Source organism: Plecotus auritus, assembly GCF_963455305.1.
Source record: "Plecotus auritus genome assembly, chromosome: 12".
Classification (NCBI taxonomy): Eukaryota; Metazoa; Chordata; class Mammalia; order Chiroptera; family Vespertilionidae; genus Plecotus; species Plecotus auritus.
In genome coordinates, this window is record NC_137778.1 from 23999340 (window position 1) to 24012017 (window position 12678).

Consider the following 12678-nt stretch of genomic DNA (forward strand, 5'->3'; position numbering starts at 1 on the left):
TTCTTTCATTTTTAAAAATTCTTTATTGATTGAAGTATTTCATATGTCTCCTTTTTCCCCCATTGACCTTTCCCCAGCCACTCCCACCCCCCAGCACATGCCCTTAATGAAAATAAACAAAACAAAAAACCTGGATTATTCACAATGGTCCATAGGGTCTATGCATTAAGAGCCAAGTGGCACTGGGAAGTCATTGAAGTGAATGAGTTTGCATTTCTAAGAATGAAGGCATTGGACATTAGACCAATGCATGTAGACAGGTCCTCACCAGGACAGAGATCCTAAGACTTCTTTGATAGTCTAGTCCAGATGTTGCAGGTTGAAATAGGGCTCTTCTGCTGAGTCAAGAGAAAAGCATTTTGGTGACTCATGCATGGGAGGATGAGGCGCAGTGGTGAGATTTATTGAAGCTGGAGCAAACACAAAGGACTGTCCCCAGGTGCCCGGAATCTGTGTCTCATCCACAGCCAGGAAGAAGTCCAACCTTGTTTTCAAGCACAGAAGAAAGGCCAGGGTCCAGAAAACATGTGCCATGGGTTCATTCCATGCCAAAGCTCTTTCCCCATCTGGCTAGCTTAGTCTCTGTTCCCATCTATGCTTTTGCCTGCATGGCTGCTAATAGAGGGAACACAGGAACAAATAGGGCACTTGCAGGAACAATGCATGGGTGCCACCAATATAAGCTCTGATTATATTACCTGGGGCTTGGGAAAGACCATGCACCCTTTCAAACTAACCAATCTCTTACTCAATCCTTCGGGGGCTTGTGCTGGGCCCTCCCCCTAACTAATCTGGCATTTTACCGAGATTAGACACCTCACCTTTATGGTCACTGCCTTGGCTCCTACTGTGCATGCCTCAAAGTAGAAGGACCTCCCCCTGTGCCATCTTGGCTTCCACTGGGCACATGCCCAGTAGAGAAATCCTCCCACCCTCCATAATGGCACTACCAGGCTCACTGACATGTTAAGTCCCTTCAGCAGAGGATGCTGTGACTTCCTAATGAATGAGGCTCAGTGTCTGATCTTAATATCTGATTCCATTTGCTCCCTTTTTTATTAATATCTAGCTACCAATGCTAACAAATGCCTTTCCCATGAAACATTCTAGTTACTGCCTATCGGCTCAGTATATTTTCTTTATCTCAATGGAGTAAGAGAAGTGAAACTATCTCATTTTACAGGCAAGAAACTTCATATTAATAACCATGAGATGACTTGACCAAGGCCACATAGCAAGCAAGCCACTGGCTAAAGCAAAAATAAGAATTCAGAATTTTGAAATTATGATATAATACCCTGACCATTAGACCAATGGCTACCAAATGACATCTGTAGAAAAATGATGTGGGAGCCATTTAAAAATAAATAAATAATAATAATAATAATAATAATAATAATAATAAAAAAACACCTTTGATTCACAGTGTACAAAACAGTTCTCCTGGGCTGACTTAGTACCTTATATTTTTAAACTTGCCAACAGTTTTAATAGGTAGCTAGGCTGCCAAACTAATAAAAATCTATGCTAGCAAAACTAAGTCATAGGTATGGAAACCAGGGAGCAATACCACCCACCTGAAAACCTGATCAAAAGGCTAGGTGTTTAGCAAAGACCAAACAGCTACAGCCTTACTATGCACATGATATCATGAGAAGTTGGGGTAGAAGGTTTATATTGATTTTCCCTCTAACTACTCCAGACAATTTCCACAATTTCCAAGTTAGAAGATGCATTATCTAATTTCCAGAACTCTTATAACCACCTAGAACTGAAAACCCAGCTGCACTCTTTCTGGTTTTTAAGTCTTTGCCAGAAATGAAGATCTTTTCATCAAAACTTGGCTGAAATTTTGATTGATGTTGCTTGAGGCACACATATGTGTCTACCCCATCTTTCTATCACCAAGGCAGGGTTTTAAAAAGCAGTATTTATTTTCCATTGGAGAAAGTAAAAGTATGATTGTTGACTCTAAGAGAATGATCAGGTCTTTGCTGATGGAGGGCATCTGGTGTCTCCAGTGGTTAGCCCCTGGTGAGTAATTACAGTAACAGAATAACAGTGGAACACTGAGCACTTAAGTGCTAGGCACTGTGTAGAATACATATCTCACTTTATCCTTAAAACCATCCTGTGATAAGGGCTACTGTAACCTGATTTCTTGATTCCCTTATCTCCACACATGCTCTTCCTTAGTCAATCCCAGCTCAGAAAGACCACCCTGTTGCTCAAACTTGAACTTAGGAGACTTCCTTGATTCTATGCTTTCTCTCAACTTACCTTTTCCCCAAGCTCCCATCTAATCTCATCTATCCATTAGCAGTCCTCTCAATTTTATGTCCCAAATAGCTCTGGACTCTGTCCCCATCCCTCATGCACATATCTCCATGAGTGATCGCCTAAGTGCCCACCTCTCACTACAATTGGACACCCTAATTCTCTGGATCCCTTCCTGTGCAGTTGGCAGACACATCAGAGGGGTATTGTATAAAAACAAACAAATAAATTAGATCATGTCTTCCCTTCCTCTCTGTAAAAAATCAATAAAATATATATTTTTAAAAATCTACGCTTTCTCTCCTCTCACCGTGAGGTCCTACATAATCCAGCCCCACTGCCTCCGACCTCATCCTATGACCCACTCACCTTCTTTAATGCGCTTGGTCCACACTGGACTTAGAATCCCAAGTACAACAAAGCTCCTTCCTGATAAGAGTTCGTTGGTGGCATTCTCTATGCCTCTTTTTGCCCTTCTCCTGACTGGCTCTTCTTTCATCTAAAAATTACTTGGGCTACCCCAGAGCATCCTTATTTTACAGCTCTAATGTTTGTGGTTTTCTATCAGAGCACCTGTATATCTTTCATAGACTGCTTCCTGTGTAGTCCTGTAGTAATTTCCTTTTTAGTTCCTATTGCCTGTCTCCCCCGCTGAAATACATATAAACCTGATGAGGGCAAGACTTTACTTACTCTTATACCCTCTGTGCCCAGCACAATGTCTGGTATGTAATAGGCACCAATAAACATTGGTTCAATGAATGTTTAACTGTTTATTTTACAGATGAGGTAGGTGAGGTTTAGAGAAGAAAAAAGCTTTGCCTGGGGTTATGTGACTATGTAATGGCAGAGCAGGAATGAGGACAATGATCTGATGTCAGGCCTAAGTCATAATACGGAACACTCATATTCCTAGAAACAGAGCTGCAGATAGATCACCTCCCTCTACTTAGCACCTTTGTACTGAGTATCTCCAAGTCCCACCACATAAAATAATCCCTAAAAAGGAGATGTAAGGGCAAGTTGTAATCATATTATTTCCATTATATAGACTCGAAAACTGAAGCATTAATTAAGTTTGTGTGACATGTGGTCAGTTTTTTAATTGAAATCAGAAGCCTCTTTATTCAGACTGTAGTTCAGCCCCTTCCTGTTTACTGGTTCCAGGAGCAGCCTTGTGGGTGTCGCCTAGGAGTGTGTTAGGAATGCAGAATCTCAGGCTCCACCCCAGAACCTGCAGTCTAATGAGATCCCCTAGCGATTCCTATGCACATTATAGTTTGAGAAGTACTGATCTAGACCATCTTAAAAGACACAGTCTTCTACCCCACCCCAGATAAAACTGTCGGCACTGCCAACCTTCACGCCTGTTTCTTCTTACTGAAGTGCTGACCTGGTTTCTCAAGCCTGGTTTCTCAAGGTTGACTCCAGCGTGGCTGGTCCAAAGCCTGTCATCCTTACCCCACATCTCTAACACCAGGCCACCCGGCGTGTGGCCCAGCCCTTCTACTGCACAAGAAATAGTATCTGCAGCCTCAGCCAACGTTGGCTTTGGTCTTCCACTCTTTCCTGATGAAAAATAATGCCCCGTACAAAGCTCTTCTCCCCTGTGAAATAGAGCCCCTCTGTTAGAATAAGCCACTGTTAACCCCTAAAAGCATGTGGACAGTTCCACTTTTAAGCCTGGCTACTCCACCTTCTATCTTTAGACTTTCTGCTGCTAAATATTAGGTCTCCAAACTGGCAGGTGAAATAATGCCCTGTCCCTAGGTCTGCACACCTGACTCAAGTTTGCGGCTCCATCTTCCTCTCTCTCTGCCACTGCCTCAATTGTTCAACACTCAGCCTCTCTCACTTCAAGTTCAACAGCCCCCTCTTTTCCATGAGTCCCTTGGCCCCTCTGGTACATTCTCTATACAGCTGACAGGGTTATCTTCCTACCAAATCTGCTCAGGTTACCCCCAGATCTAAAAAAATTCAAATGTTTCTCTAATGCAGTGGTCGCCAACCTTTCAGACCTCACGGACCACTGGTTGGCGACCACTGCTCTAATGCATGCAACTTAAACACAAGCATATACAACAGCTATTAACATTGTTCTGCCCTTCAATCCATGTTTGAGGAACTGGTAATTATGCTGAAATGCAGGTGAAATGGGTCCAAAACATGGAAATGTTCAATAGGAATCCCTTGCCTTCACCATCTTTCATCATTCAGGTATCTGTCCATTGATAAGTTCAGCCAACAAATATTCACTGAGCTCCTAGTATGTGCCCATGCACTACACTAGGTTCAGCAGTTGTAGAAACATACATTAATACTAAAATAGGGAGCCACCAATGCTGCCTGGAACATGAAGGAAGAAGAATACAGGAAAGGACACTTTGACATGGGTTCATTAGATAGACAAAGAGAAGAAGGCATACCAAAGAAGGATCAGAGCATGCAAGAACCCAGAGGTGTGACAGGTAGTGCGTGTTTGAAGCCTTGGACAGGAGCCTAAATGGAAAAAAATATGCCCCATACTGGCCCCTGTGGAAGGGAAGAGGTGGGTCAGGGCCATAGCAAGTCAGGTGGGACAAAATTCTGGTAGAAAAAGGCCACAAATTATATTAATTCAATTTCAGAGGGTGGGTTCTCCCACTTGTAAGAAATCCTTTGGTCATCTTCACCAAGTTTTCATCTTAGGAATCCCTCCAGGTATTGTTACATCCCTGGTTCCTGGTCAATCTGACTTACAGGCAAGTGTGATAGAAAGTGTTAACAGTCTATACACATATCCACACCCGCCCCTCTGACTCTCCTGGGAATTAACTGATCAATCACTGCATGTCACTGTTGCTTTTCCTGAAAACAAAGCTCGTTGCATGTCTCCTTGTCCAGAAGCCACAGAAATGATAAAACCTAAACCCACTAATAAGGTATGAGAACTTTCTGGAAGGTTGTAACACACCTAAGGACTTGGGAATTGGCATAGGTAAACCATGTCTTTGCAGTCCTCCTGATCTGTCATCCCTCTGATGAGGGTTGAAGTGAAATGGCTGATTAACCTCCTCCTGGTCAATTTTCCTTAACTGAAGAGGAAGAGTCAGAGGTCACAGTGGTCCTCAGCAGGCTTTTAGTGGCTGCCCTGGGTGACTCCCATCAGGAAGACAGTGAGCAGAGTGGTTCTGAGCAGATGATTTGGAATCAGTAGACTAATGCTCAGACTCCAGCTGTGGCTCTTAATAAATCTCTCACTTTTAATTAATTACTTACCCTTTCTCAGTTTTCCTATCTAAAAATGGGGATAATAATAGCTCCCTTACAGGGTCATTAGAAGATTTTATAAGTTAGTGTATATAAAGCATGTAGTCCAATAAATGTTCAATAAGCAGCAGAAATCATTAGCTCTGATGACCAAAGGATCTACTCAACCACACTCCATACTCCCCTCTCCATCCCTCACCGCCCGCCGTGTGTCTGCGTGTGTCTGCGTGCGTGTGTGTGTGTGTGTGTGTGTGTGTGTGTGTGTGATGAGTGTGGATTATTATTCTACTCAATCTTCCCACCCCAATTAATTCTTCATATTTTGACCCACCCAGAATCCTTCATAAGACAGTTCATAAATCAGTTTGGCCTGAGATAACCCCATCACTAGAGAGCAAAGGATAATACTCACCCTGCAGGCTGCAGAGGAGTTAGCAGAGCCTGAGACAGAGGATGGGCAGGAAAAGGGAAGCAGAGAAAGGGCAGAAAGCTTAGGAGATGAAGGAAGTCCTACTGGCTTATATAGAACAAGCCAGTGTTTCCTCAGTCTAGATTTAAAGTTTTTTTCTGATTAATAGAGACATCAACAATCAATATAAAATCAAAAGAGGAAGGATAGTTTTACAGTAAGATGCTCCCTAGACTGGGATTGAAGGTCACAGGGGAATTTATGAGTTCAACAAATGCGTTTTAAGTGAAGGCCTGCATGCCAGTCACCAAGGCCACGTGAAGCCTGCAGCGGCAAGCTGGCCTGCACCCAAGTGTGCATTTGAGTGGCCGAAGCTTGGAGCAGACATGCAGTCCTTCGAGGCCAAAAGAGGCCATAATAAATTATCCTGAAGCTCACATTATCCTACAATGACAAGAGAATTGAGGATTCCAAAGATAAACTTTGAATGTATTTACTATAAACTCTAAGAAGCCAGACAATGATTTAATAAAAAAAAAATTCTATTTCTCATAGATTGCTGAGTTGGTGATGACAGTATATCCCTTGACAAATCATAGATAGCACATGTGTCTACATGTATATACATACATATGTACATATGTTCAGCACCTACTCATATATTAGCTTTAAAATTAGGTAGTTTACTGATTGTTTAAAATCACAAATCCAGGACACTTAAGGAGTTTCAGCATTAGCCTTAACTGAACATTTCATTACCCAAGTCCTTCTTGTCCTTCCTATTGTAGGATAAAATCAGGTGAACCTCTGAGATTCAAGCTATGGCTCAAAAAGATCAAAAGAGCCTACAAATCTAGGTAATGTGTCCAGGACATGCCTTCCCTGTCTCCTCCAGACCTGCCTAACCTACTTGCCCACCCTCATTTCTGAAGTGTGTCCAGCTCTATCTTGCTGACTATTTCACTTCCATTTATCCCCCTGCCCCCCTTTCCCCTTTTCCGTTTCATGGTCTATTTGAAGCCTTGGTAGTATTTGGATAACTCAGTGGGCTGACAGCAGGATGAAATGAAGCATTCAGAGAGGGTCCTGATTGGGGGAAGAAAGTACACATTCTTTACAATTTAATGATCTTACTGTTTTGGTGTGTGTGCATTTTTTATTGGCAGAAAAATGTGTTTCCCCATCGAGTTGGTCACTGAGGACCTGTACCTCCCACTTAGAATGTCAACTTCACTCTTTCTGGCTTTTCTGCTGTTCTTCTGGAGCATAGGGAGCAACCATGGTTGGGAGACAACAGCCACTGATAAAACTGTGGCTGAATCTTTTTCTTGTTAAAGAAGGGTTACCTGTTAAACACACAGAAAGCAACTAAGCTGGTTGAAATGCTGCTGCTGATGATGATGATGGTATAAATAAAAAGCAGCTGCTGATGACTGAAAGATTACTATGACTAAAAACTGTGTTTGGCCCTAGCCAGTTTGGCTCAGTGGATGGAGTGTCAGCCCTCAGACTGAAGGGTCCGAGGTTTGATTCTCAGTTGCAGGCTCCATCCCCGGCCCCTTCGGGGCACATGCAGGAGGCAACCAATCAATGTGTCTCTCTCACATCGATGTTTCTCTCTGTCTCACCCCCTCCCTTCCACTCTGTCTAAAAATCAATGGAAAAATATCCTCAGGTGAGGATTAACAAAAAAAAAATTTTAATAAAAAATAAATAAAAACTGTGTTTGGTTATTTACATCCATTCTCTCATTAAATCCTACAAAACCCTATAAGTACTCTTATTTCCTATTATCTTCATTTTGTAAAATAAGAATAGTGATGATCAACACAAATCAGTAACTTGCTTGAGGTCACAGAGCTAATAAATAGCAGAGATAGGATCCAAATTCAGATCGCACTGACCCTGGAATCTGAAATTGAACAATAAGCCAAGAGGTAATCCTGGGACTAAAAAGGCTTTCCTAGCAATGTGACTAAATCATCTTCTTTAGAAGTTTCAGGAAAGTTTTAACTTACAAATTAAACTCAATTCTAAAAATTTTTAAAAATTATATCTTCAAGGAAGACCTGGATTCAGTTCTCTTGGGAGTGAATGGAGAACAAATGACCAAAACCCATCCAGAGGAAGAGAATAAAACTTTGGCCATCCTTCTGACCAAAAGTTCTCTAAGTATAACCTTAAGTATTGCCCACTAAGATCAAGCCCAAGTAGTATTTGTGCTTGTAATATATCACTGCTTTTTTTTTAATTTCCTGGTGGCAATAAATTATTGTATATCACTTTCCTCCAAGTTCTTATAGCCAAGTGTTAACTCTTCTTGTTGATTCTATTGAGGTAAAAAATGCAACATAGACTTTAGAGCTGGAAGTCATTCAATAGTTTTTTCTTATTTTACAGATGTGGGGGGGAAAAGGCCCATAGAAATAAACTAATTTCCTCAAGCTTGAAAGTCTTTATACCCAAGAGCCTGGGCTTTGGGGTCATAATGGTTTTAACACCATATACTAGCAATATTCTGAGTCTGTTTCCTCATTTGTAATAGGGGATAATAATATCTGAAATGTATTATTATTATATTATAGCGGATTGTAGATTATAATATCATAATGTTATATTATACTATTGTCTTATTCTATAATAAAATGTATTCATGCCATTTATTAGCACACATAGAACACAGGAGGAATCAGTATCACCATCATCATTATCACTGACCCAAAAGGACAGAGCCCAGACCTTATGCTTTTAACTCCCTGCCACACAAATGACTTGTGTGTGTGGAGATGGGTCAAGTACACACATCTAGCTCCAGGGCCTCCCAGGCCCACCTCCCAAGTTGGATCAGAAAAACTCATTGAAAAGGTTTACCAACCAAACATTCATTAAACAGTAAACAGTCACAATATGAGACCTAGTTAGTTATTGCATTATTGACCTAGATTTGTGTTTATAGAACTTAAATAGATTTATGTACTTTGGAAGAGCTGATCCCATGGGCAACCCTCAAAAAGGATGACTGCTTACAATTACTTTCAAGCAGATCTGGCGGCTACCTTTCGGATGGCTTCTTGATGAATGACTTATAGAAAGAGAGCCTAAGTAAAGTTAGAAGGTTGGAATAATTTAGAAGTCAAATTAATTATGGGCCCTAATGAGGTTAACCTAACCTTCACACATAAAGATAACACCTAATGAGAAAAAGGTAGCTGTGAGTGTGTGAAAGATAAGCGAGACTATAATATAATATTTTTTATACATTTTAAGTTAAACACATTTATTTGAGCTCCCTAGGAAGTCAGGGTAATAAAACAAAGGAGTCATTAATGATGATGTGTATATGGAAGTAAACTGCATGGGAGAAAAGGAAAGGGCTTAAAGGAGAGTGGGTGTATTATAAAATGTGAATAAGAAAGAAATGAAACTACCTAAAATTTATAGTTTCTTTGGAGTTACAATTCTGTTTGTTCCTCTATTATCTCCAAAAATATATAAGGCTTAAAGAAACTTGCAAAAATACGCCATGCAAAAATGTTGTTTCACTAATTTTTAAAAGAGACAAGCATTATTCTGGATTTTCTAAGGAAAGTCAAAATCCCACGAAAAAGTGATAAAAATGTACTTCTCATATGGAAAATAGGAATTGTGCCATTTATAATAATCACTTTCTTGCTTTTTCCCACTTAATTGTATAGTGAATGTTTTCAATATTCTTCCAAACATCATTAATGGTAGCAGGATATTTCATGATATGGCTGTACCATCATATGGCTGCACTAGATAATGGCCATTTATTTTTGCTTTATTAATTTTTTCTGCCCTTCAACATTCACTTATACCTTCCTCAATTTTCCTCTGGGAAATCTATGGTCTTTGGGTAATGCTGACTCCACTCATGACTTTAAGGTCAGAGTACTTGATCCAGGATTGAGCCATAGCATCTTCCTTATCTTAGGAATTAGACTGAGTGTGGGCAGCACCACCCTCAAATTGCAGGAAGAGGGGCAAGGAATACAGGGTCAGAGGAAAGCCCCTACCTGTAGCCATGTCCCCTTCCATGCTGTTTCTAGGAGAAATAACACCCATGAGCGAGGGAACATGGAGGCTGTGTGCTCCTTGAGGCTGGGGGCTAGGTCTTATTCATATGAGATCTTCACTCCCAACTCAGAGCATGCATTGGACATCCCCCACGTGGAATGGAATGAAGCTTAAACAGGTTGGATGGAAGAAGTCAGATGCAGTATTTAGACTTTTCTCTTGAAACAATGTTCAATAGACTTGAAGAAAAGCAGAAAGGGAAAGAACCTGGCTGATATTTGGGTCATTGTTTTCTACTTTGAAAAATAAATGAACAAAAAGTAATACCCAGGACATGGATTAAACCTCATAGTTTATGAAATGCTCTCAGGACATTATCCACTGTCAGCCTCAAAACAACACTGTTGGGTAGAAATAATTACTATGCCTCACACTGTGGATGCAAAAGTCATGGGGGAAATGAGAACATGGTTCAGGGTCATGCAAACAGCAAGTTGCAAATCTGACCATCAGGTGGGAGTTTCCAGTGCTCACAGACCTGCATCAAATCAGCATGTGCCCACTGGGTCTGGATTGATCTCCCTGCCTGCTTTTCTCAGTTTCTCCTCCTCATGCCCACATGCCCTAGAAAGAAGCTGAGGGCCCCATTTATACAACTCAGGGCTCTTTCCACCAAGCAAGAAACAAGGCTGACATAGTTCATTGCGTAAACACCAGTAGCAAGTGACAGTGATTTACGCCCGACCTGCAAACTTCTGATTACCAACCAGCCGCCTGCTATGTAAACAGGTATAAACTAAGATTTAAACCAGTTTACACGGGGCGGTAAATAACTTAATTTCTCCTCAACACAACGCTTGCAGCACTTGCAAATGTAAATGTTTAAGCCAAAAAACGACACTGACGCTGTGATGTAAGCTTCCAGTTTCTCAATTCATTGGAGAAATTGTGCCAATGAATGCCCCTTGTGTGCTCCCGCCTGGGGTGGAGATGCAGGGTTGGGCAGAAATCACACAGTTCTGGGGGGGGGAGTCTCATTGGGCCCAAGAGCTAGAAACAATCCTGCCACCCTTAGTTTTTCCTGGTCCTGAGACTTCTCTCTCCCCCTCAATTATTCTTCACCACACTGCTCTGCAGACACCTGAGTGGGGTGCAAGTATGTGAAAATAGAGGTAAGAAGAGATGAGAGGAAGCAGCCTCAGTTCCCTGGGATACCATCCTCACTCAAGAGTGACCAGGGCACTCACTGCCTGTCAACATGTGCAAATTGACACAGATCCTATGAAAATCATATGCAAATGTATTTTCCATTGTCAAAAACTGTTGACTATACCTGCCGGAGTCCACTGAACCAGAATGCTGTCGCCTATGAATTTTTCATCAGAATTATTCATATTCTATTCAACCTGGCTCTTGCCTCCTCAAACTGGGAGGACAAGGAATGGGATTGCCTCTCCACCTCTCCTGGGCGAGTCTGATCTGGGATTTTCCTGCTGTGGAAAACCCACCCCACATTAAGAAGGCTGGGTATTGCCTTGGCCAGTGTGTTCAGTGGTTAGAGTGTAGGCCCACAAACCAAAGGGTCACAGGTTTGATTCCCAGTCAAGGACATATACCTGAGTTGCAGGATTGATCCCTGGCCCAGGTCAGGGAGCATGAAGGAGGCAATTAATCATTGTCTCTCTCACAGTGATGTTTCTCTCTCTCTCTCTTTCTCTCTCTCTCTCTCTCTCCTCCCTTCCTTTCATCCCTTCTGCTCTCTAAAAAAAAAAAAAAAAAAAAAAAAAACTTTGAAAAAATACCTACTATAGTCAGACTTCTAATAAAGTGCTGGGTAAGAAATAAATTTTATTTTCTCCTGTATTGCCTTTATAGTAGCGAAAGCATAGCTACTATTTACTGAGTACAAGGAGTTTCTTTTTCTGAAAGTTTTCTGTTTGTTAAGAAAACAGTTCTTTTTCTGAAATCATTTATTGAGCAATTGGCACAAGGCAGGCACTGGGCTGGACATGTGCTATCTCGTTTAATCCTAACCCAACACTGTGATGTGGGCAGTATCCTCAATTTACAAAGAAAGTTAAGTAACTCGATTGGGTTTGGTCAGCTGATAAAAAGGGGGGTGACTGGGACATGGGCCTCAGCATGACTGTCTTCAAAGCCCTCCCTCTTCAACATGCTGGGAGCTTTTGTGTTTTGGTTGCCATGCCGTCAGAAGACAGGCGCTAGACTTCGGGGTCTCAGAGTGTGTTCATAAGAGCCCAGGAAGAAAAAAGCAGAGAGACTATAATGAAAATACTAATAGCTAATATGTATTGAGTTTTATGCTCTAAAAATAAATTTACTGATCCTTATGTTTTATACATATTAATCTAGTCCCCACATAGATATTATTACTTCTATCTTCATTTTATAGAGGAGAAAGACTGAGGCACAGGAAAAAAAAAAAAAACTTCCCTGCATCACACAGCAAATAAGTATCTAAACTGGGGAGTGGCCAGGCAGTTTCTCTCAGAGTCTCAACCATAAGTCCTGACTGCCCTGATGAGGACATTCCCACACACAGAATGACACTTGGGAAGCTCCTAACACTTACTTTAAAGGAAAGTGATCATTTGGGCAGAGAATCTTTTCAAAAGCTTCCAGGTGACCCTGGCAGGTTTGGCTCAGTGGATAGAGCGTCGGCCTATGGACTGAAGGGTCCTGGG

At 41.4% G+C, this 12678-nt stretch overlaps 1 protein-coding gene across 2 annotated transcripts in view; it reads right to left on the reverse strand.

The window, feature by feature from the left end:
- PAPPA2 (pappalysin 2) overlaps positions 1–12678 on the reverse strand; it is a gene marked incomplete at its 5' end in the record, with an annotated part of 214968 nt that overhangs the window by 46893 nt on the left and 155397 nt on the right. The window lies entirely within an intron of this gene.